Source organism: Lissotriton helveticus, chromosome 1_2 (assembly GCF_964261635.1).
Source record: "Lissotriton helveticus chromosome 1_2, aLisHel1.1, whole genome shotgun sequence".
In the NCBI taxonomy this organism is placed as follows: Eukaryota; Metazoa; Chordata; class Amphibia; order Caudata; family Salamandridae; genus Lissotriton; species Lissotriton helveticus.
The window spans coordinates 17,520,737-17,547,384 of record NC_136058.1 but is presented as its reverse complement, the minus strand read 5'-3'; the positions used below and the strand labels follow the sequence as shown (position 1 = coordinate 17,547,384).

General features: G+C 46.0%; 1 long non-coding RNA gene across 12 annotated transcripts in view; it reads right to left on the bottom strand.

The window, feature by feature from the left end:
• Positions 1-7,984: 7,984 nt before the first annotated feature.
• LOC144807741 (uncharacterized) overlaps positions 7,985-26,648 on the bottom strand; it is a 651,207-nt gene continuing 632,543 nt past the window's right edge. For all 12 annotated transcript variants that reach the window (XR_013606414.1, XR_013606413.1, XR_013606411.1 and 9 more), the window contains 2 exons: positions 22,303-22,394; positions 7,985-8,401 (listed from right to left, as the gene is read on the bottom strand). This is a non-coding gene — a long non-coding RNA (uncharacterized LOC144807741). The remainder of the gene's footprint in view (positions 8,402-22,302; positions 22,395-26,648) is intronic.

Below are 26,648 nucleotides of genomic sequence, written 5' to 3'. Positions count from 1 at the left end.
AGCCCAGATCATAGGTTCCTGCCTAAAAAGGTCGCCTGGGATCCCATCTAATCCCGGGGCTTTTCCAGATGGCAGGCCCGATATGGCCACCTCAACATCTTTCAGGCTAAAAGGGGCTGATTTATATGTGGTGATAATACTAGGTACAGATAACTCTAACTCCTCTGTCTCGGGGGCGTATAGCCCCTGGAAGTGATCTTGCCAAACATTGGCTGCAATGTTTGGTTCAATTGCGGATGGAAGGTCTGCGCACCCATGGTTGATGATTCTCCAGAATCTACGGGAGTCCCTATCAGCTAGGGACTCTGCTAGATTCTCCCAACGTTGTATATCCCACTCCATTTTAGCGTTATTTAAAAGTGACTTATAGGCACACCTTTTAGATCGAATCTCCACCATACTGCCTCCCTCTTTTATGGTGGAAATAAGGTCTTGTTTAGCCAAACGGCAAGAATGATTATACCAGGAATTGGTAAATTGCCCCTGTGCTTTCGAGCGGCCCTTAACAAAAAAATCTACTTCAAGCTTCTGGATTAAGTGAGTATGAATTTGAGCTAAGTCCTCATTTCTGCCTGTTGTGGAATGTGGATCCCATAAGTCAAAAGCCTCCTCAAGAATGGGAATAATCCCAGCATAGAGAGAGGTAAGCCTTTCTCCGCTGGAGGCGAGCCTATCCCATTTTATCCGCCTCCTGTTGTTCTCTAGAAGGATTCCTCCTATCTGTTTCTCTTCGCCAATCACTTTCTCCCAGGGGATCGTGTATTCTAGCTCCAGGGTATTATGGTCACTGTCATGTCTTGATGTTATTTTAAAATCAACCACCCTTTTCCATGCCTTTAACTGTACGAGGATGTAATCAGTTCTAGATTCCCTCCCTTGTTTATTGAAGGTACATTGGGAAGGAATATCGGACCGAGTGCGGCCGTTGCAGGCTCTCAACCCATGAATGAGATTTAGGGTGTTGATCTGCACAGCCAGAGTTGTCCATGCTCTGGGAGGAGGTGCTTCCGTCCGAGGAACCTGCCAACTCGAATCCTCCTCTAGGGAGGGTCCATCGAGTAGACCAGGTAGAGGCTCAAAATGTGAGTTGAGGTCACCTCCTATTAGATAAGACATGTTCTTGGGGATAGTTTCCAGTAGGCAAGAAAGAAGCTCTATAGTTTTGGAGGGAGACCCATTTTTAACTGGCCTTGAATAGATGTTAATAACCAACAGCTTCGAAAGCCCTGGCCATTCAAGGACAACAGCCAATATGTCTACAGAGTCTACTGGATATCTTGAGGCTCGGCATCCTATATCCGAGGCCACCCAAGTCGCTAAGCCTCCAGATGGTCTACCTTTCCCACCCCAAACCGCAGGGATTGAGAATATATCAAAGCCCCGAAAGGGGGTCTCGTCCCTTGACCAAGTCTCTTGAAAGAGACAGACACTATTTAATTGCGTTAGTTCAGCCCATGCATCTGTGTCTATTTTATTTGACAGGCCAGCTATGTTCCACGAAAGAATATTTAAGGTTTGTGGGGCTTTCTGGATGTCTGGTTGCTTTGGCATAGGGATTGTATTTTCTGGCGGATAAGGGCTTTCTATTTCCCCCTCGGCTATCAGCGCGACATCTCTAATGATATCCGCTTTTATAGAGCGTCAGGTAGTTCAGTAATCCCAGAAGTATCCTTCTCCTGGGTACAGATTGGGGGGGAACAATTCGGACATTTGTTTCCTGCCAGTCGTACCTGCAGCCCAGATGTGGAGGCCAGCTGTCAATCAACCATTTCAAGACAATCATAGTGGTTGTACAAAGGTAGGGGTGGTGGCTGATAAACTCTCAGAGGCCATGGTTCCTCTCTAACAAATCCGCCCCCTCCCATCCTTCTTCTCTGGACAGTTTCCCATCCGTGGGAATCACTATATGTATTTGAGCGGAATGGGGGTATTTGTGGTTGAATGAAGGGTATCCTCCTCCTTCCTTGATTGCCCTGCCAGTTTCCCTTAAAATTCTGGTAGTGTCCTCTACTCTGGGCCTTGGTCGCATATTCGTTAGGTGGGTAAAAAAACGAGAGGGGGACTGGGTGAATGTTGCTACCTTCGTCTTCTAATGATGGATTGCAGACAAAAGTGACTGTTCTTGGGTCTCTAAAGCTCACCAATAGGCAATCACCGCTGATTGTTTTTGGACTCTTGCCTACCCAGGAGACCCTTCTGACCATGCAAATATCGCTGGTCATGCCTCCAGGGAGTGGTCTGTGCGTTGAAAGCCAGTTGATGGCCTTGTTTTTCAAAGATTCTTCAGTTTCATATGAATTTGATTTTAATTCTGGTACCCCAACTAAGATGACAGTATATGGAGCAACCTCGGTTGGTAAATTGACAGTAACCGTTCTCGGTGCCTTTGCCTTTATGTGTTTGAGATCATCCATATCATGGTTAGTGTTTAGGGAAGGTGTAGAGGAATTCATTAATTGCGGGGTAGGGAGCACTTTGCCCTTATCTAAGGTTGATTGGTGTTTTGTTGCATATGGTTGTTTAGCTGAACCGGTAGTCAATGTTGTTACAGGTTTAGGGTTTGCTGTTGTATGTTGGTTAGTACATGCATTTGAATTATTTTTGCCTGTCGTGGATGCTATTACTGCCTCAATACTTGTTACAAGTTTTTGAGTGACCGGACTGCTATTATGTTGTATGTCTCTGTTGGAAGGCGTGGACCCTACAGCCCCAGGTTTCCAGCTGTCCATGATCTGCATGGCTGTTTTCTCTATTTTAATTATTCTCGCCTCCATTTTTATTAGGCGTGCTTCTAAAGGACCTATAATTGACTTCAAGAGGTGGCCTATATCAGCTAAGGTTATATCCTCTTCTGGTAACTCTAGGTTTTGGTCAACGGTAGATGGTGTATAGTCGGTGGGGATATTACTATGCAGCTGCTGCGAATGGTCAATTACTATCACTGTCAAAGCTTTTTCCTGGGTATTATGGTTTAGGGTGGCTAGGGTAGGGGTGTTCCCTATTTGTTCTTTAGGAATTTTGGTCTTTTTTTCCCTAGTTGTATTTTTCCCCTGTATCCTTTTTTGGATAGCTCCTTCCCTTGTCCCTCGATTAGTACTTGGCGTCCCTAACGAAATTGGGTTAGTGCTTGTTACACTCAATTCCTCCCTGGTTAAAGTGGGGCATAGATTTGGTGTGGCAGTAACCTCTCCCAGGTTTTTGTCAGTAGGCAATTGGACAGTTTGTATTGTGGGCAATGGGAGAAGACTCATATCCTCTAGATCATTTATTGTGTCCTCGGAAAGATCTATACCATCGGATTGCTGAGCCCCACCCTGAGCACCATCTTGTGATGTATTTCTAATCCGCCTATCTTCGGGGGTTTTCGCCATAGCTATAGCACCCATTGATGACCGCTTAACCCACTCTATCTCCTGGGAAATGCGTCTTTCCAGGAGATGGATGTCATCTATCAAAAGGGAGCCTGCTTTCAGGAAATAGTTATCAATTGTGCCTTGGGTTGGGGCCGTTGATGTATGGCCGGTGGCTGCCTGATTAGCTTTGCTCCTGGTCTCCATTTGGCTCATGATTGGAATTAGGCCTCAATAGGAAATGCAATGGGAAATAATACTTTAAACTGGAGGACGGATATAATGTCAATACCTGATGTAAATGGGGTGGGCCAGTCCAGTCACTCACAGTCTCGAACGGCCTCAAACGGCCCGCTCTTTGCCCGGTCTTCGCCCCGTGCTGCGTCCCGCGCTGCGGGAGTATGGGACTCTAATATAGGCGGGGGCGGGGGCGGGCCAGCAGGGAGAGCGGAGCGGAAGCTGGCACTCGGTCTCGCAGGGACTCCTGGTTGTTGGAGTCCCCGCTACGCTCGCAGCCCTGCTGAGCCTCCTGCACAGACCCGCCTTTCCTTTTCTTGCCTTTGCTGGTGCTGCCCCACTCACTGCAGGATGATGCGGCACCCGCATAGCGGGTGCGGCGAGGCTTGGGCTGCCTGAATATGAAGGACGCTGCTGGGCTTAACTCCTTCCCGATTCTGCCTCCGTGAATAGCAAACAAACTGCTGGTGTCCCAGCGAGGGAAGGCGAGGGACGTTGTTTTAATCCTCAGGTGGGCGGGGGCGGGGGCGGGCCAGCAGGGAGAGCGGACCGGAAGCTGGCACTCGGTCTCGCAGGGACTCCTGGTTGTTGGAGTCCCCGCTACGCTCGCAGCCCTGCTGAGCCTCCTGCACAGACCCGCCTTTCCTTTTCTCGCCTTTGCTGGTGCTGCCACACTCACTGCAGGACGATGCGGCACCTGCGTAGCGGGTGCCGCGAGGCTTGGGCTGCCTGACTATGAAGGACGCTGCTGGGCTTAACTCCTTCCCGATTCTGCCTCCGTGAATAGCAAACAAACTGCTGGTGTCCCAGCGAGGGAAGGCGAGGGACGTTGTTTTAATCCTCAGGTGGGCGGGGGGCGGGGGCGGGCCAGCAGGGAGAGCGGACCGGAAGCTGGCACTCGGTCTCGCAGGGACTCCTGGTTGTTGGAGTCCCCGCTACGCTCGCAGCCCTGCTGAGCCTCCTGCACAGACCCGCCTTTCCTTTTCTCGCCTTTGCTGGTGCTGCCCCACTCACTGCAGGACGATGCGGCACCCGCGTAGCGGGTGCGGCGAGGCTTGGGCTGCCTGAATATGAAGGACGCTGCTGGGCTTAACTCCTTCCTGATTCTGCCTCCGTGAATAGCAAACAAACTGCTGGTGTCCCAGCGAGGGAAGGCGAGGGACGTTGTTTTAATCCTCAGGTGGGCGGGGGGGCGGGCCAGCAGGGAGAGCGGACCGGAAGCTGGCACTCGGTCTCGCAGGGACTCCTGGTTGTTGGAGTCCCCGCTACGCTCGCAGCCCTGCTGAGCCTCCTGCACAGACCCGCCTTTCCTTTTCTCGCCTTTGCTGGTGCTGCCCCACTCACTGCAGGACGATGCGGCACCCGCGTAGCGGGTGCGGCGAGGCTTGGGCTGCCTGAATATGAAGGACGCTGCTCGGCTTAACTCCTTCCCGATTCTGCCTCCGTGAATAGCAAACAAACTGCTGGTGTCCCCCAATCAGAGAGAGGCCTTATTAGAGGACAGTAAGAGAAATGAGAAGAAATCCTTATCAGTACATACAGTAATTCTTTGAATCAAGTTAAGAAAATCAAAAGCAAACACTGGTGCATTCTGACCTCTAATCAGCTGTCTTTCGAAAAACCTAATTTATCGTTTAATAAGAATAAAATCATCAGGGAAATAATAGTCCACAACAGACCTCCAAGAGGGGAAACAACCATTACAACGCAACTTTTACAACGAACTACCATTACAACGAAACTTTTACAACGCAAAAACTTTTACAACGCATACCATTACAACGCAGGATTTTACAACGCAAGTACCTTTACAACGCATACCATTACAACGTAAGTATTGGTAAGTATATAATTATTTTAAAAATATTATATGTTTGGGTTTTTGGGTAAAGGGTATTTTTAGGGTTCAGGGTCAGTTTTCAGTTTTTGGGTAAAGGGGTGTTTTTAGGGTTCAGGGTCAGTTTTCAGTTTTTGGGTAAAGGGGTGTTTTTAGGGTTCAGGGTCAGTTTTCAGTTTTTGGGTAAAGGGGTATTTTTAGGGTTCAGGGTCAGTTTTCAGTTTTTGGGTAAAGGGGTATTTTTAGGGTTCAGGGTCAGTTTTCAGTTTTTGGGTAAAGGGGTATTTTTAGGGTTCAGGGTCAGTTTTCAGTTTTTGGGTAAAGGGGTATTTTTAGGGTTCAGGGTCAGTTTTCAGTTTTTGGGTAAAGGGGTATTTTTAGGATTCAGGGTCAGTTTTCAGTTTTTGGGTAAAGGGGTATTTTTAGGGTTCAGGGTCAGTTTTCAGTTTTTGGGTAAAGGGGTATTTTTAGGGTTCAGGGTCAGTTTTCAGTTTTTGGATAAAGGGGTATTTTTAGGGTTCAGGGTCAGTTTTTAGTTTTTGGGTAAGGGGTATTTTTAGGGTTCAGGGTCAGTTTTGGGTTTTTGGGTAAAGGGGTATTTTTAGGGTTCAGGGACAATTTTGGGTTTTTGGGGTACAGGGTTAATTTTAAATTATATTTAAATTAAATTAATTAAATGTAATTAAATAAAAATTATTTATATTTTAATAATTTAAATTAATTTAAATTAAAAAAATATTTTTAGGGTTCAGGGTCAGTTTTGGGTTTTTGGGGTACAGGGTTAATTTGTAAAAATAAATTAAAATTATATTTAAATTAAATTAATTAAATAAAATTAAATAAAATTTAATTATATTATAATAATTTAAAATAATGTATATTAAAAAAATATTATATACTTACCAATATTTATGTTGTAATGGTATGCATTGTAAAAGTTTTTGCTTTGTAAAAAATTCGTTGTAATGGTAGTTGTTGTAAAAGTATGCGTTGTAACGTCATACATCCTCCAAGAGGGACCCTTCCTAGACAAAACACTCTCTGGAATCTCCTGAGTGCTAAAGACCACTATCCCAGTGATCAGTGCACAGCCATCCCCTCACTAGTCATTCTTTAAAACATTTGGATTTAGGCTTATCAACACGCTGAGATCTTCGCACACACACACACACACGGTAACTCGTAAAATGTTTTCAATCTAATTGAGTGCACTTGTAAACTATGGTTTGTGGAAATTTTAATGAGAAAAATCAAGATCAGAATTGGGAAACATTAAAGCACCATTTCTTTTAAGAAAACATCAACTACATCGATAGCATATAACATCAAAAAAGAAAATCATGAGAGGGGTATCTGGGTACTGTGTATCCTTCGAAGAGCCTGGTCTTAAATCTGAAGTCTGCCAGTGAGGGTGCTTTACAGAGCTTGAGGGTGAGGTTGTCCCAGGTCTTAGCTGCAATGTAGGAAAAGGAGCGGATACAGATGTGGGTTCCGGTGGATGCAGGGGATGTGTGCAAGGGTGATAGAAGAGTAGTGTAGATTTTGGTGGATTAGTGGAAGTTCAGTCGATGGTTGATGTAAGCAGATCCTAGGTCATGGAGGGTTTTGTAGGCATGCTTAAGGATCTAGAACTGGAATATTTTCTGGATGGGGAGTCAGTGGAAGTCTCTTACCTGGGTGGTGATGTGGGTTCAATCAATTAATCAGGGTTGGTAAAGCACAAGTACTCACCCCTGAGGGTCTCAAGGTGCTGGGGGGCAATGGGGCGGCTCTACTGAGTGCTGGGTTCATTCCAAGACCCAAGTCTTGAGGTCCTTCCAGAACTGGGGCAATGTGGGAATTTGCCAGAGGTGGAGGAAAGGTCCAAGATGAGAATAGCTGTAGAGATCTCTATGGTCCGGATGCTTCTGAGGAGGTGGACTGAGATGTTAGGGTAGAGGGCATTGCCATAGTTGTGATGGCTGGTGACGAGAGCCAGAGTGACGGTCTTTTGGATGTTGGTTTGGATCCATCTGTTGAGCATGCCAAGTGAGTGGAATCAGGAGGAGACGTTAACTTGTCATTTCATGGTCAGCTGACTGTTGAAGATGATGCCTAGGTTGCGCGTGTGGTCAGTCGGTGTGGGTATGGGTTTGAGTTCTGAAGGCCACTCGCAGTTGTCCCATTCAGAAGTGTTCTTAACTGAAGGACAGTCCTTCAATTTTGACAGCGTTGAATTGAAGGCAGTTGTCTCTCATCTATTTGACTACATTGTTATGGCATTACCAAAGTTGGTTTTGGTGTTGGCGGGGTCCTCAGTGAGCTTAAAGGATCAGGCAAGTGTCATCTGCATAGGAAATTATATTGAGTCCCTGGGATATGATGACGTCTTCGAGGGGAACAACTAAATAGAAGGGGGCTCCCAGTAGGGATTTAGCGATAATGAGCAGGCTCAACGGGGTAAAGCAGCAAAAAAAAAACCCTACCCAATGGATATATACAGGTCCTACAGAGGGATCCTACAAATTCAACAAAGGCTGACAAATTAGAATTGGAGCCAAACACACAAAAGTACCTTTTTGTTATTTTTTATTTATTTGTTATTTGGTCAAATTCATATAAAACTATTATTTCATTAGGATGAGGCATATTATATATCCATATCTGATAAGCACAATCAGCAAAGATTACAGTCCCACACACACCGTACCAGTCCACATTCAAACCACATTCATATCTTTCACACTAAATCACTCTCAGATAGTTCCGGCATGCATTCAGTCTAGAGGTACATCAAGGCCAGTTGGTACAACTATGATGGATAAAGTTGTTATGAGAAAAGCACATAGGGGGCAAAATAAGATGGATCAAAACATCTAATTCAGATGGAAGTCAGCCACCCTCTAGAGTCACGCCGACACGCGTTTCTTGTTAGGCCCTACTAGGACCGCATCTTCGCCAGGGCGAGGAGGTACCACTGTGTGGGGGACACACAACACTGTAAATACAAAAAAACAGATATATATATATATATATATATACAATCAACATTTACAAACATTATCTCAGTTTGTTATATACATATATACAGTGATCTTAATGCATAAATTTTCTCTTTATCTCATTATATTGATTTATTTGTGTGAAACGGCTCCAATTGCTATGGTCACTCCAAAAACATTTGATCTCCTCTAGAACTCCCAGAGGAAATTTCATATGACACGGAAAACTCCAGATAACTCAAGTGCCCATATATATCTACGTGTAAACACATCATTTTATCACAATTCATTCAGAAGGTTCAACACATTTCACATCATTTAGTGGAGAGTCCCAGAATTAACCCCTGAATACCCGGATTCTTTATAAGGCCCGGTCAGAATTAATTAAGGTACAATTTGCACACTCCCACCTACCATCCACTGGAGGTTTTTTTTTGTAAAGGTCCTACTCAATCGGTGTCAGGAACACTTCAGTATGGAACAAAGTGAGCGTCAATAGACAGAGGCATATGTGTATGCATGAGTTTTCTCTGAACCTCTAGGGTTCTGGCTAAAGGTCGAGTCTCTTTAAAAGTAGATTATATTACGCATAGCATGCTGTTGGTCAAAGATCTTTAGCCACAACGACACTCATCGGAGTATTAATTGATCATCACGTCCCAGTATTCTTTAAAAAACAAGTTCGCTATAAAGGACTCGTAGCTTATCGTTCAAAGTGAGACTTGAGACTTAAATTTAAAGACACTTCACAGATTTCGTCAGAGGGAGCCAGCTGTAGTGATAAGAGTTAGGTGAGCGTCTCAAGGGCCGGAGGTCTTAATCTATAATTTCGAGAAACCTAACATTAAAAACCATATGATTCCCTTATTTCAGTTCCCAACAAAGGTCTGGCTAGAGTCACTCGGTGGTCTCAGGTTCGGAAACTCCGTCAGGGAAGACACCCATGTTGTGGGGCAGCCTCCGCACTGATTTCAAAGGCTATATAAAAATGCAAAGTGGGCGGAAGTATATTAAACATATGTTTCATAGAGTTCCACATTTTGCGGCATAATACATAGAGCTAGATATATTATATTTCAAGGCTGGCGCTGGAGATTCGGTTTGGGAACAGCTCATGGGTTCAGTCAGGGGGACATGACTGAAGTAATACAGTGTCTCAAGGGCTGGTTGTCTCAATCGTAATTACGAGGTGCCTCACGTTATGAAGCAAACATTTACCTTATTTCAGTTTCCAAAGGGTCAAGCTTAGATCATTCATCGGTTTCAGGCCAAAAGTTCCATCAGGGAATACTCCCCTCTTGTGTGGCTGCCTCCGCACTAGTTTCAAAATGGCTAGATTTAAAGGCAAAACATATGTTTCATGAGGTTCCACACTTTAACACATGATTCATGGTGTTAGTCATATGGCTTAAGTTAGGCTAACCCCTTTAATCTAGAGACACCTCACCGGATAATAACGACAAAGCCACTCTACCTCGTAAGGCGAGAGTTTTCGCAAATAATGGCAATGCGCTTGCGATGATTGTATGGGTGGCTCTCTCCTGTTTCAAAATCCCAGAATCTAACAGGGAGAATTTAAAGAGTAATTAGCAAAGCTAAGGGTCTGGGATGGGCAGATCGAAAAAAGCAAAAAGTCCCTCACTGGGAAGGTCTTCCGAGGCGCAAAGACACTTACTTGCTAAGTTTGATATGTTGCCGTGAAAGGCGGGGATTCCGCAGGGAGTTTTGGGCGGCGTATCCGCAAGACGCCTTGCGCCAGGTACCGGCCATCTTTCAAGCGCGCGTTTAAATATTCACTGGAGCTGCCACACGCCCCCTAATTAGTTTCATATCCATCGCGTTTAGACACCAAAAACGGACTGCATCCGTCTTCGAGGAGGTCATGTGGATGTTGAACAGGGTGAGGCGGAGGGAGGTTCCTTGTGGTATGCCACTTATGATATCTTTGGGTGTGGAGGGGAAGGGAGGCAGTTGGATGCTCTGTCTGCGTCCTTTGAGGAAGGACGTGATCCACTTTCCTATGTGGTCCATGTGGTTATTGTCATTTTCCCCATGTTAGCATGAGCCAGTGTCTTCTGCTTTACACATGTTACTACACACATGTATTTTGCTTTGTGCCACACTGCAGCTTTCACACAGAACATCCTGTTGTTTTTGCATTCTGTTTTTTCCTGGGATTTAGTCTGAAAATTGCAGACAAGGTCAGGCCCTAGCACCTAGACAAAACTAGTAGATCCAGCTTATACACAGGTGGGTTACACACACTTGGAGAAGGATCTTTCCAGAGAAGGGAGGGTGACACCACCTGTGATGTAGATCTTCCATCCATAGACTGAGGTACGGGGTCTGCTACAAACACCCAGAGATCTTCTAATATATAATCATTTTGCTTCTGTAGAAGTGGAAGGAGGTTAGGCTACACTGTCGTATAAGACAGCCCCTTTTATGATTTATGGACTACTTGCTCTACTAACCGTATTTGTATTAGGTATGTTGCTACTTGTTGTGGCACATATACTGCATACTAGAGCACACTGGTCAAAATAACCATTTTAAACTTTTCTTGTGTCTCTGTCAAATCTTACTGTAGACTGGTATGAGAGTGAGAGGGAAAGGGTGTGTCCTATAACCGCGATTCCTGACAGCGTGGGAGTGTTGTGTTCTGGGGTATCTAATCACTTGTTCCTCCATGAGTGTGTAGGAGAGCATGTGCGACATTATAGCTAAGCGGTCCCTGTGCTCATGGGTACTCAGGTGGTAGGATGGCTCAGTCCCTGTCTACTAAGGTTCCATGATCCCATGCATAGTTCTGTGATTCCACAGAATCCTGCAACAACTTCAGGGCATCTTGGTGTATGGCTATGTTGTGGAGTCTGTTGATGAAGGTGTTGTGGGAGACTGATGAACGCCACAGAGAGGTCGAGGAGGATCATGGCCACGGTTTCTCCACAGTCGAAGAGTGTTCTGATGTTGTCTACAGCGGCAATCAGCGCTGTCTCAGTGCTGTGGTTGGCATAAAACCCTGATTAAGAGGCGTCCTATTGGTGGTTTTGTTCCAGGATTCCGTGAGCTGTGGGTTGATGGCTTTCTCGAGAATTTCGGCCAGGTAGGGAAGCAGGGAGATCAGATGATCATTTTTGAGACCGCTGGGGTCAGCGGAGGCTTTCTTCAGGAGGGGTCTGACATCTGCTTGTTTCCATCTGTCCGGGCAGGTTGCTGTGGGGATGAGGTGTTGAGGATGTTGGTAAGTTGTGTGCCGATTGGGTTCTTTGCAAGGTTGCAGAGGTAATGGGGCCAGGGGTCAGTGGGAGCCACGGAGAGTATGGAAGGGATGAAGGCTGAGGTGGTCAGGGCGGTGAGTGGTGACCAGGTGGTGATGCTGGTTTGTGGAGCTTGTCGAGATTGATGGTGGTGGGTTGAATATTGAAATTGTTGTAGGTGTTGGTGATCTTGCTATGAAAGTAGTCGGAGAGGGTGTAGCATAGGTCTTGGGAGGGGTGGATGGTGTTCTCTATGGCTGTCGGGTTGGAGAATTCTTTGACTATTTTGAAGAGTTTCTTTGTGTGGCTGGCAGCAGAGTTGATGCAGTTGATGCGGACTGCTTACTTAGCTTCTTTGATGTGCCAATGATAGTTGCAGAACACTGTTTTCTGAGTGGCTCAGTGAGCGGGGTTTATGGTGGTGCACCATTGTTTCTCCAGTTGGTGGCAGTTGTGCTTGGTGGCAGCCATGGCCCAATGCATGAAAGAGCAGTGGGATGGTGGGGCCAGGTGCGGGGAGATTGTGACAGATGACGATGCGGGGAAACTAATTATTTATTTAATTTCCCCTTGTGGTTGTCTGTTGAATCCCCCAACCCAGCCCTGTAGGAAGGTGGATATCTGACTATATGGTTACCCCAACTCTTCGCCTAGTGTTTTGCTGGTTTTCGATTTAGTTGGCCTGGGACCCTGCTATTCAGGGCCCCAGACTAACTGCTTTCTCTACAAAATGGACAATTGGACTCCATGTACTTTAGGTACATACCAGATTGGGTATTGGGTCACCTTTGTGAGCCCCTGTAAAGAGTACCATAGGTACCCAGGGTATAAGTGCATCCAAACCCTACCAGGGGCTGCAGCATGTATTATGCAACCCCTGGCTGACCCTCCAAACGGACACCACAGGTCTGTTCACACAGCCTGGGTAAGGTGGTGTAATCACCCCTTACTTAGATATAGTATACCTATATCTACCTATATATATATATATAGACACATATACACCTATAAGTCACTCCTATGGTAGGCCTCGACACTCCTGGAGGCAGAGTGCTTGGTTTTATGTTAGCTGAGACCCTCTGAAGCTTTCAGAACCATCTCCTTATAGCTGTTATATGATACAGCAATACCATATACTCTTAAGTGCATTATAATCCTCGCGGTTCATGTAACTTTGGATTGGCTTTATCAAAACATGTTGAGTAAGGGGTCAAACACTTTGGAATACTACCCCCCCCACCAGTCCTGGTGGCAGGGGTAGCAATCCACCCTTCTAGAGGGAGAAGATCTGTAGTTACTGCTTTACCCGGTTAAAGTTAAACAGAGCCCCAGCATCACAAAATGGATGCTGCTGCCACAGACACAAGTCTGACCTCCAGCTGCTGGACGAAACTCCGGCAGGGGAGGCCTGGACAATAGGTTTCCTGTCCAGGGGGGTGCCAGCACCTCTCCAGACAGGCTGATGTGTATTGGAGGCAGGGAGGGCTCCATCAGCAGATGCTTTTTGAGACATTGCCTGGGGCACACAAGGTTGCTGGGGCACTCCAGCCCCACTGTGGCGTGAACCTGGACAAAGGGAAAAGGGTATAACCACCCTCTTCCCAGGTCCACCCATAGGAGGGACCTAGCAGGTAATCCAGCCCCTTAGCTTAGTATAAGTATATGAGCTGTGTCACCAGGACTTTAGATTATCCTGGAATGAAACTTTGATACAAAACTCTTGGACCTTTGACTTTCTATTCTGACTAGAAGATGGAAGACATCTCCTTTGTGGTCAAGGAGTGACCACCTTGTGCAAACAGGCTCCACCAATAACTTGCCAGTCTGCTTTGTTGATGCTCCTGCTGGAACCCGAAGACTCAGCGACACGGGAACTGGACTCTCAGACTTCTCTAACTCCGACCCACATTCACAGCAAAGCTGAGACCCGTGGCAGACACGAGAGACGTGGGACCGGACACCCTGGACATCCTGCATTTTGCTAACTTCATCGACTCCTGAGGTAACTTGCAGTTGTGCATTTGGGTACAAGAAGCCCCTGACATGAGCACTATTTGGACTGAAGCTCAGCCCTCCACTCTCCACAAGTGCTGTGTGGGGCCTGCTCTTGCATTTCAGCTTGATGCGTCTTCCCGGTTCCTTGCCCGTTGGATAGTGAGCCCCCTGAAGACTTTTCTTTCAAACGTATCTGCTTTCCTCATTGCTCCAGGCTTGCTCCAGCTTCCCTCTAAAGGAGAAGTGCCACAGACCTTGCTGGTCTGCAACAGAGCCAATCTCAACATCCTGCGTGGGTTGCGTATGCCAAGACTTGTTGGGTCCAATCTGGATACCGACACCGCAGTCAACTATATCCTTTGTGGGACAGCTTGAATCCAGTGCCTGGTAATTGTCTATGCCTACTGGACCTCGTGGCTGAAGAGAAAACCTCACCTTCTTCACCTGAGATCATCGCAACATCGCATGGTTCCTTCCGGGTACCTTACTGGTCACTGGCTAGTGACCCATACTCTGTCCCCTCTGCTTTCAGGTTCTTCAGATCTTCGTTCCACCCTTGGATCCACACGGACACTTTTACTCTGGTCGCCTGCAGCACTTCTTTGCAGATCTCCATAGAAAATGACGACGAAACCCGACACCAAAAGGCACCTATGCACCTGGCTTCCCTGGGTGAGGTAACACGAGTACTCTGGTGCTTCCGTGGGTCTTGACTCTTGAAGTGTCCTAGTCTAAAGGGGTTTTGTCGTAGTCCATCCGGAAGTGCCTTAAACAGTAACTTTGTAACTTCTTCGTTTCCCATTATAAGTCAATGGTAACTCGTGACTGTGTTTAGACACTGCATGCGTCTCCCGTGGGCCTCCTACTTCCTAACCTTTGGTTGTTTAGTGTAGCCCCCGCGATTCCCCAGGCCCTAGGCCTACTCTCTACTTCAGACGTGGTTCTTATACCACTTTCTTAGTATATGGTTTGTGAGGCCCCTAGGGCATAACTGTATTTGTGCAACTTGTCGTGTGCTAACTGAGTAAGTTGTGATGTACTTTGACCTCTGACCTCATAAAGAGTGCAGAGGGCTTGTGTTAGAAATAAATACATATATATTTGATATATACCTTGTGTGGTGTCCTTTCATTTGGTATTCAAGGGATTATAATTGGTAAAACAGCTGGCTTTACATGCTCTCTGAAGTCTTAGCCTATTGACTGCTGGTCCATGCTACCACAAGTATAGCTTTCTATAAGGTTGACTTTACAAACACCATCAATAAGGGTTGATTAGACTGGTGCAAGGTGCACACTGAAACTAGTGGACATCATATGCCAGGCTAACTTCTCACAAGCCCCACCGCTCTTACCTGCATAGGCCGTGGCTGCTTGGTGGTCCTGAGTTCTGGGGTGTACCAGCAGGCATGCTTGTTGGTTTTTGTGGGTTTCAGCACGGCGACTCTGTTGGCGCAGTAAGTGATCAGGCGGCAAAGTTCTGGGAAGCCTGGTCGAAGTCTGTTGATGCCTGGGATTGGGAGGTAATGAGGCTCTATGACCATTGATTTTCGGTGACCTGGTTCCAGTTGTGGTCAGAGGATATCTGCTGCCTGGTGATGGTGTGCTGGTCATCAGTGATGGTGAAGTGTACAATGGTGTGGTTAGTGCAGGTGAGTTCTGTAGTGTGGCTGAAAATGATTCTGTCGCTGGAGGTGTAGATGGGTTTGACTGTGTGTCTGGCTTTGTGCATGGATTCAATGATGAATTGACGAGGTTGATGTTGTTCAGGTTCTACAGGAGGGCGATGGAGTTGGCATTGTTGGGGTCGTCAATGTAGGATTTGAGGTCGCTGAGTAGTAGTGTGAGTCAATTGCTAGGGGGCAATGAGGTTCAGATGGCACCACAGAATGTTGTTTGGGGTTCTGGGGGTCTGTAGGTGAGGGTGCATCTTATAATGGTCTTCACATCAGTTTGTAATAAGAAGTTGAGGTCTTTCGTGAAAGGTGTGGGGTCGTCATTGGTGATGGTGCATCTGATGGTTTTCTTGAAGATGATGCTGATGCCTCTGCCTTGTTGGTGGGGGTCACTGTGTATTATCTTTTAGCCTTCCGGAATTGATATGGTGATGTAGGGGTTAAAGGAGAGGTCGAGCCATTGTTTCATTGATGAAGGCAACATCCGTGGAGAGGGTGGTGCTGGTGTCCCATATGTTTGTGACATGTTTTCAAAGGGAGCGGGCATTTGGCAGGATACAGTGGAACGGTCGTAGGGTGATCTTGGCCTTGTGAAGCGTAGTGGTGCTGAATCTTTTGTTAGTTGTATTGCTGGAGAGTTGCAGTGATGGCAGAATAATGGTCCTTTGGTGGATCATGGAGGAGAATCCACAGCTATTGCGATGTCCACGGTCCAGGCCCAGGAGTTCCTTGGTGGTGTACCATTGGGCAGCAGGAGGGCCAATGTTCCTGGTGCAGGACGTTGCACCACCAGTGGTTCATAGGTGGATCCCAGAAGTCCAGACATTTGTGAATACTGGACAAATATTCTGAATTTGGCATATGGTCATTATATGTAGCTCCTTCAAAGGTTTCCGAAAGAAACAAAGAGGGATATGTACAAGTGAAGTGGTGTTGTGAGGTGTTAGCCGTCTTGACTTAATGCCTCACTCTGCCACTTCTGAAACGCAAGGATGCACCATATTTACAAGGATATGGTGGAGCCTTACGTTTTCCCCTGTGTTGGCGCTACACTTAGCAGTGTAGCGCCAACGTAGGCACCCTTGCTCTATAGTGCAAGGGTGTCCGCGTGCAGGGGGGAATTGTTTATGTCTGAGAAGGTGTCACTTCCTGCACATAAACAATCCTAAAATGCCATATTGTTACTTTTATGTGTACTGCTTCATGCAGCACACATGCAAGTCACAAAATGGCATGTTTTTTACAGATTGATTATTTACAGGAAGGGGGACTGTCCTGTACATAAACACTCCATGGTATTTTGCTTTTTTCTTGTGTGCTGCACAAGGCAGCACACATGGAAAAAGCACAAACGAGAAGAAATAATGCATTTCTCCTTGTTTTGCCAAGTTAAGACAAGGTTTTCCCTGGTCTTAATTTTGGCACTGCCTCCTATGTACGCTGCCCTTGTACATAGGGGGCAGCGTCAAAATCAATGAGTGTTGTGGTGAAACGCCCCCCGCAACACCCACTGCCCACCCCTTTCACACTAAGCATAGCACAAAAGGAGGCCTTGTTGACAAGACAGTGTTAAACTATGTTAAGTGGCTTAATGCTGTCTTGTAAATAAGCCGAAACCCCTATCGCCACCACAACGTCCTTGAAAAATTACGTTGCGGTGGCAATAGGGGCTTGTCGATATGCCCCTAAGTCTTGAAATATAGAAGTATTGAAAGGTAGTAAGAAAAAACATGAATTTGTAACTGCTCATCACAATGACTGATTTACAAAAGCAACATGGGGAGAGGGGTTGGCCTGACGGCTAAGGCGCTCGACCTCGGACCTGGGGATCTGGGTTCGAGTCTCGGTAACGACGCCAAAAACCCCCTGTGATTCTGGGCAAATGACTTAATCTCCCCGTGCCTAAAAAATGAAAGTGTGTCCTCATGTAACGTAACTGGTGCTATGTAAAGCGCTCTGATAACTGATTCGGTTCGGTTCTAGTTCGCGCTATATAAAAACTCCGGAAAAAAATCAATATATATATACTATTAAATATGCTTAGTCCTTCTGATTGCAGGAATATATAGAGTTTCTGGGTTTTCCAAGAACTCGATGTACTTGGGGCAAACTCTGACCTGGGTCTTTCAAAGGATTTTCATTCATTGTATAGATAAATTCATATGGTAAAATATACAGAGAGAAAAATAGGTATCAAGGAAGCCTATGTATTTCCAAAATGGGCACAAGATATGGAGTTTAGAAGCAGTGATTATTTGCACATCTCGAAATTTGTGGGGGGGGCTTACGACTTGGGTCGCATCTCATCTGGGCTGTGTGGCAACTCGGCTGCCGACCAACTCCGAAGATATTCTTGCGGTCTCATTATCCTGGCCTAATCAAGTGAAACTTGTTTGCATTAACATCTATTCTAGGCCAGTGGGAGTTGCAAAGGAATCGCAGACCATAGATGAACTCTCAAATTATTTATCTGAATTACCGAGTGGTTCATTCTATGTGGTGGGAGGGGATTTTAATTCCCATTTTGAGCCACTACCCGGTCTTTTGGAGGGGTTTTCACTGGAAGAAGAGGCCAGATGGGCAGTGCCCCCAGTGGAAGCTCCCCCCCCGAAGGCTTGGACCCCATTAGCATTACAGATCACAGCCCTTACCCTTAAGTTTGGAATTAGAGCTTGCAATGGGCGATTGAACTCGGATATACCCAGTAAAACCACCTACAATAAACTTGGAAGGGAATCTCGTCTGGATTATGTCTTGGTTCAAATAGTGAAGTGGCCGGCAATACAGGACTTTAGGGTGATGGAGAGGTCGGATAGTGACCACAACTCCCATCTTGGAAATTGTGGGGGGCCTGGATTCCGATCCACATAATAAAGATTCCCAGGCCAAACTGTACAAGGCTCATGAGGACCTTATAAATGCTGCGGCCCCTCATCTCTCCTCTAGTTTGCGAAAGCCTAGAGAGGTGCGACAAGGCAAAAATTCATGGTATAACCCAGCATGTAGAAGGGCAAAAGCAGAACTCCTCAGACTAATTAAGGAGGGGCTAGGGGGGGACAGCTTAAAACAAAGTAGGAGAGCCTACAAGAAGCTTGTTGCCCATGCTAAGGCTGAATGGGAGGAAAATCAGTGGGAAGAACTCACTAAGGCCCTAGCGATCCAAAACCATCGTTTGTTTTGGAGGATAGTGTGCGGGGGGTCAGGGAACCTACATTCGGCACTGGAGCCCAACATCGCTCCAGAGGTGTGGCAGGCCCACTTTCAGTCCTTATATAGCTCCGAGCTGGGAGAATCTTCTGCAGTTACTGAGGTGGGCTGGCCGGGATATGAGGGTGAGCCTATAACGCTGGGTGAAGTCACTGCTGCCATTTCAGCCCTGGCTTCTGGAAAGGCGCCGGGACTGGATGGCTTACCTGGAGATATGTTTAAACAAGAGCCCATTGTCTGGGCGCCTTACCTTGCTGCCCTCTTCAATGGAGTCATTGGTGGCATGGAAATTCCCAGTACTTGGCTGGGGGCAGAGGTGGTCCCTATCTTTAAAAAGGGCTCGCCTCTGCTCCCAGCCAACTATAGACCCATCAGTTTAATAGACGTGGCACAGAAACTGTTTGGCAGGGTCTTGCTGAATCGGCTCCAGGACTGGATGGAGGAGGTGGGGGCCCTTAGTCCTTACCAGGCGGGATTTAGGAGAGGGGTATCCACAGTGGATCAGGTCTTTAGATTGAATCTCATCTATTGGAGGGCAGCAAAATTCGAGGGCGGCAGTTTGTACACAATTTTTGTGGACTTACGAGCCGCCTTCGATTTGGTGCCGAGGGGGAAACTTTGGAGCGTCCTGGCAGAGATGGGCGTTCCCCCGGACATCCTACTAATCCTACGGAGGCTCCATCAAAATAATTATGCCCAAATGAGGTGTGGGCGCTCGGGGGAACTGACGGATAGATTCCCCGTTGGCCGCGGGGTAAGACAGGGTTGTGTGTTGGCAGCGACCCTGTTCTGCCTCTTCGTCAACGGGGTAATCGCCCACCTAAATGCCACTGACTATACTGACGCTCCCAAATTGAATGGCAGCAGGGTGCCCGCAATTATGTTTGCGGACGACACCCTGCTGCTATCCAAAACCCCAATGGGGATACAGAGGATCCTCGATTCATTTCTGGCCTTCTGCACCGACAGAGGGCTAGAAATCAACGCAGCAAAAACTAAATTCATGGTTTTGAATCCGAGTCAAAAATTGCGGCCGAATCCGCAACTGGGAGCTGTGCGACTCGAGAGAGTATCCACCTTTGAATATCTTGGTGTGACTCTTAACGAAACCATGTCTTGGGGAGCCCATCAGACTAGGGCAAACCTCAAACTTACACAAACTACTGGAGGTATTGCCCAGATGATGACCGGTTCATCATACCGCCCACTGGGGGCACTAATCCAGATATACAAGGCCCAGGCTAGGGGTGCGATCATGTATGGGGCGGAATTGTGGGGTCATACACCCTGCCGGAGTATGACACTTACGGAAAACAAGTTTATAAGACGGATAGCCGCACTTCCGCCCAGTACTCCGCTGCTCCCCCTGAGGCTGGATTTGGGCCTACGACCGTTAGCGGACGAAATAAGCTTGAGACCTATAGCTTTTTGGCGTAGGTTGTGGAGCAGTAACGATCTCGCAGAATATAGGGCGGAATTGGCCGAATTATTGAACCATCCAAAAGCGCTCCATATCCCCTGGGTCAAAAACATTCAAACTACCTGTATGGAACTAGGGCTCCCTGATTTATGGACGGACCCGGCGAATGCTGCATTAAGCATTTCTAAAAAGTCCCTGGCCAACATATACTACGAATACAAACTAACCAGGGCCCGATCAATGCAGCCAGAAGGGTCCTTATCCTCTGAGTTTTTGCAAAGCAAGGACCTTTATAGGTTCGAGAAGGTACTGGATCCTATCTCTCCTGTTTTAGCTAGGAAGTTGTTTCTCCAATGGAGATACGGCACGCTGCCCTTTCGGTCCTTCACAAGCACTTGGTCACCTTGCTCCATCACAAAGCAGTGTCCGGCCTGTGATGCCACAGAGGAAACCGATCTACATGTGGTTTTCTTCTGCCCTGCTTACAAGGCAGCTAGAAAATATTGGCTCCTCCCATTGATAAGGAACATGGGCTGCAGGGAATATGCACCAATGTACAGGATTTTAAAATCTGATGTCTCTGCCCCAATAGTTTTTGCATTAACAAAATTTCTTATTAAGGTTTGGTATACACGTAACCGCATTTTAAAAACGTTGGGTCTCTCTTAAAAAATTTTAAGATGTACAGTTCAAGTATTTTGTATACATATTCCAATGGTACTATCTTTTATGAATCGATGTATTGTGATGTATTTGTGTATTGTTACCTTTTATGGCCAATGGCCGAAATAAAGATTGGATATGGTTAACCATAGTAGAATGTGAATTAGAGGGCATTTCTCAAATTGTCTTCTTTCTTACACACTGGCTTACATTTGGAAGGCACAAATGCAGAGAAATACAATTGGTAAAAACACTTGTTCTACTATTCTGAATTTTCATAAGTCACCCAATAAAAATGGTACCACACTTGTGTGGGTAGGGCTAGTACCCGAGACAAGAAACGTCCCAAAACGCAACATGGGCACATCAAATGTTTCCTTTTTTGGAATGTGCCTAGCTGCTGATTTTGGGCCCTAGCTGTGCTGGCACCTAGGGAAAACTAGCTATCTGTACATTTTTTTAAACTATATAACTAGGGGAATCCAGGATGTGGTGATTTACATGACTCTTACCAGGTTGTTTAACCCAGAATCCTCTGCAAACTTCAAATTGTGACATAAAAAATACATTTTCCTCACATTTCATTTCTGTAATGGAAAGCTCTGGAATCTTTGGGGAGATGCAAACTTCCTTCCACCCAGCATTCCCCTAAATCTCCTGATAAAAATGGCACCTAACTTGTGTTAGTAGGCTTAGTGCCTGCAACATAAAATGGCCCAAAACACAACCTGGATACATCATATATTTCCATTCAAAACTGACCCTTTTTTGTAATTTGTCTAGCTGTGGATTTTGGGCCCTAGCTCAGCCAGAACCTAAGGAAACCTAGCAAATCTGTAAATTTGTTAAAACTAGACACCTAAGGGAATCAAGGATGTGGGGATTTCTATTGACCTCAGTTGGATCCGTTACTTTTGCAGGTGGGGGGTAAACTTCCCAATATGCCCCTTGCGGTGGTCAGAAACACTGTTTCCACAGTTTTGTGGGAGTGGGGGTATGATCATGTTGTTGCAATTTAAATAGGTCATCTCTGGTGTCTAGGGGCGATCTGACCTCCCCAGGTGGGGGGCTGAAAGACTGCATAAAAAGCTGCAAGGGGAGGACCAGCCCTTGCCAAAGGGGCTGCTCCCTTCTCCCAGGCATTTAGGGGGGTGAATGTCTGCCTGGGGATCATCTTCCTGCCGTCGAAGTTTACTTTTGTTAATTGGGGCCGCTACCTTTTTGTAGACAAGTTAAACAACAGTAACTCGAAATCTTGGATTTCAAGGAATCCCATAACCAAATCAAATAACAATAACAACCAAATATCTTTTGATGCAAATCACACAAACAAAATATGTTAGATCCAATATATTTGGGGTTGTATCTCCCCAAACATTTTGCCTCCATTCCCTGATTTTTGCTCAAATCATTTTTGTTGACATTAGGACTCTGTGCACTTTACCCCTGCTAGCTAGTGCTACGGTGCTTGTGTCTTCTCCTTCAAACATGGCAACATTTGACTCCACCTACTTGGCACATTTGACTCCTACGTTCCTAGTAAATGGTATTACATGTACCCAGGGCCTGCAAATTAAATGCTACTAGTGAGCATCATGCAATTCAAATGTCAATACTTCAATAAGACTACAAAAGCACTCTCCATTCCCAAACACATTCCGCCCAACTCATACTTACAATCCACATAATGCAGGAGCAACACTGAAAGTAGGGTTCCTTGCAAAATCCACCAGGAAGATCCATACTGTAAAATCCACTAGCACTAAGGACTGAACGGAAAAAATAAATATTTAAAATGGAAAGGAGGTGCTCTTTAATATGATGTGCTACCTGCTATCATATTGTTGTGGGTAAGGGAGACAACGAAAACGTGACTATTCAAAAATGTTGCTCAATCAAATTGCTCACAATTTGAAGGATCAGATAACATGTTAACCCTCAGTTTCATGAGATAATTTGTCTCAAGTTCAGACACCTTACAACATAGCAAAATATCAGAAAATACAATCAATTAAGTAAAAGGGCCCACTTATTAACTGAGCTCTAGATCAGCAAAATAGTTAAAGGGTTTTATTGCAAAATTCAAAAATAAGGTGATACAAAGTCATTGCCATAGTGGCTTTTAAGAAATAGGAAAATGCAGACGAATGTAAAATTTAAAATTAGTCCAAGTCCCAAGTGGGCAGGAAATCTAGAAAGAAATGAACAGCATCCCAAGCAGAAAAAGAAAGTCTTAGGGAAAGTCTTCTCTCACACCTCCAAAAAGTAAAAATGTGTATGGTTTAAATCTTTTATTAATTTTCAAATAGAAGAAGTAACCAGACCCCCAGCTCCCTGAGAACAGTGCAGTGAAGACAACAAGTGTCGCAAATAATAGCATTACCAAAGTAATATGAGCGGAGCGGGTCTGGGGGAGGAAACAATAAGAAGGGGTGGGAAAAAACAGAACAAACAAGTAAGACCCAACATTACCACCCTCCACCCCCCTCCCCACCCCCTGGATCCACAAAAAGAAAAAGAAGAAAAAAGGAAGGAATGCTCTGGAAGTCAGCGTGGTCGCTTAGTGTTACACGAGGAGCCATCTTGCGGGATTTGTGTATCAAGTGTGAAAAGTTACAATTTTTAAACCTTATTTTCCCATATAAAATTAACCGAACTTCAGAATCACCATGGCGCGAGCAAATTTATAATTTCACCAGCAAATCAGAGCACTTTGATATCAGAAGTCATATTGCCTTAACACTTAAACATCATCCCACCACATAAATATTAATTTTGCCCCATCTCTTCTAATGTCATCCCTAGATGTGAGAACAAAGTAGATACATAAACAACAGGGTGTAATATGTATGAAAAGGGCACAGTGATCTAGTGAAAGACCTTGAAGAAATAGTTGCAGTTGTTTGACTGAGCCAGACAAAGTTCATCTAAGACAGCATGAACAACAACAATGGAAATCAAGAAATAATATTTTTACTTGTCTATGCACTGCAGAAATGACAGGTAGTGGGAGGTGCAGGAGAAAGACAAGAGTAACATTCATGTTGAACAAGATGGCGATGACACCCAAATGGAGGCATAGTTAACAATGGTCTGGAAAACACACTTCTACACATCATAGAACATTTGTTTGAAAAACAACAGCGCTATATCAGTGTGTGTAATCAAGTGTCAAAATACATTTAAGGGCCGGTTTGCGGCCATGGATGCACAGAGACCTCTCTTATCAATCCCCTGTTGAGAAAAGGCTAGGGATTCTCGACATACTGAGCTGCTTTCGGGCGGCGCAACTCAGATACTTAGTAGAATGGAGCCTGCCCGAGTCCGAGAAGAGGTGGCTCTTTCAGGATAGAGCGATGGCGCAGTCATCCCTCTGGAAGATACCTTTCTTGAGGTGAACCGATAGACCAGCGTACCTCAACAAATCTCCAATTACCCACACAATGATGCATGTATGGGATATGGTAGCGACACCACTCACATCATTGTTTGACAACCCCGAATTTGTGCCAGGGATGGAAAGGCGAGCGTTCCCGCAGTGGCGGGCCTCCGAGTGCAAATCTGCGGGTCACCTATTTGACCTTGAAAGATTCCTTAAGTTCTCGGATTTACCACAACTATATGATATCGTCGACCCGAGACGGTTCCAATATTTCCAAATCAGGCACTGGTTGATGCAGCCGGAGGTACGCCCAATGGTAGGTAGAAAGCTAACAACCTACGAGAAATGGCTTCTTACCAAGCAATCAGATCGAAAGCTGTTAGATCTGGGGGTCTCTAGTTGGCAGAGATAGGTACCAATGTCCAAATAGGGACCCTTTCTTCTAGTCAGGGTAAGGAGGATTAACTCTTTAAATAACCCCTGCTCACCCCTTTGGTAGCTTGGCACGAGCAGTCAGGCTTATCAAAGGCAATATGTAAATTATTTGTACCAACACTCACAGAAACACAGTGAAACATAGGAGTATTTAATCTAAACTAAACAAGACCAAAATGACAAAAATCCAACATACACAGTTCAAGAATATGATTTTAAAAGAGTTCTCGCAGCGATGGTAATCTTCCCGCACCGGAGCGATGCGTTCCGCAAGCAAAGGATGCGTCTGTTCTTGCAGCGGCACCAGGCGCTGCGACGATATCGATCTTCCCGGCTGTCGGGGATGGGCTCCGCAAACAAGCGATGCATGACAATTTGCAGATTGTCTTAGTTTCTCCTTGTCCAGCTTCCCAAAACACAGGTACAACTTCCAGAGGCACTACAACTGTCAGTAGAGTGTCCCTCTCACCAGTAGGAATATGGTCCCCTGTGTCAGTCCCCCTATCTACTTCAGGGACCCTGCATATCACTGGAACTACATCATGAATCTAAACCCCCTGGTGTATGTCAACCCCCTCCCTCAAGTCAGGTGCCACATCCCTGGGTGTTTGTACCTTTCTCTCAGCACTAGATACCATAATCTTGCTGCAACCATCTAAGCTGGACTTCACCTCCAACACAGTGAAAACACCACAAATGGACTCCACAACAGTTTAGAAAAATAGGAGTATTTAATCTAAACTAAACAAGACCAAAATGACAAAAATCCAACATACACAGTTCAAGAATATGATTTTAAAAGAGTTCTCGCAGCAATGGTAATCATCCTGCACCGGAGTGATGCGTTCCGCAAGGGAAGGATGCGTCGGTTCTTGCAGCAGCAACAGGCGCTGCAACGATATCGATCTTCTCGGCTATCGGGGATGCGCTCCGCAAGCGAGCAATGCGTGGACATATGCAGATTGTCTTAGTTTCTCCTTGTTCAGCTTCCCAAAAAACAGGTACAACTTCCAGAGGCACTACAACTGTGTCAAGTACTCTAAGGAGGACAGAACTCTCTCATTAGAGTTCAGGGGGGAAGCTGGGGGTGAAGTCCTTTTATTCCTGGGACTTCTTAAGAGAGAGCCAGCTCTACTCAGGCCTTTGGATATCTCTTCCAGCAGGGGGACACAGCACAAAGCAAAATCATTCCCCTCTCCTTGGCAGCAAAGCAACTGCAGGTCAGCCCACTAGTACACAGCCGGACAGTCTTTCCTCTTCAGTCTTCCAGCTTTCTCCTTGGCAGAGGTCTTTCTTGATTCCAGGATGATCTAATTTTCTGTAGTCTGGGTAGCCCTTTTTCTACCAGTCTTTCCTTGTTCTCTGGAGGCAGAGAGGCCTTTGTCTAGTCCAAACCAGTTGTGGAGCACTCTGTTTACATGACTCCTTCTTTCCTTTCACAGTGCAGGGCAGAAACATCAGACACCCCACAGGGGGTGGAGCCAGCACTGTGGGGGGCAGGCACAGCCCTGGAGCACTTTGTTTACTTGACTTCTTCTTTCCTTCGAGAGAGAGGGGCAGGGTCGTCAGCCGCCCAGCATGAGGTGGAGCCAGCATTGTGGAAGGCAGGCACAGCTCTATTCAGGCCCAGGTGCTATCCCCTTCACCACTCAAGATGCAGATGGGTCTATTAGGTCTAGGGATGACTCACTCAGCCTCTGGGAGCCACCCCAGCCCCTGTCACTGACAAACCAGACAGTCAATTCACAAAAAGGCCAAGGCACACAGAAAGATCAGACAAGAAAACAGCCACTTTCTAAAAGTGTTGTTTTCAAACACATGATTTAAAAAACATCCTTCCTAAAAGATGTGTTATTAAATTCTGAGTTCAGGGATACCAGACTTTAATTTTCTATCTTGCTCCTATGGGAAGATATGCAGGTAAACATTATACACAGCATTCCACAGTATAGCCTATGGGAAAGATAGCCCTCTCAATAGTGAAAAACTGTAATTCACTACCAGAGCATGTCACACACTAGTACATGCTCTACCTTTCATATACACTGCATCCTACCCACGGGGGTACCTACTGCCTTCCATAGGGGTGACCAATGTGTATGGAAAGGGAAGGGTTAGGCCTGGTCAGTGTGGGCACTGGCCAGGTCAGCATGGCAGTTAGCAACTACACACAGGCACTGCGTTGGCCGGCCTGAGACATCATTTT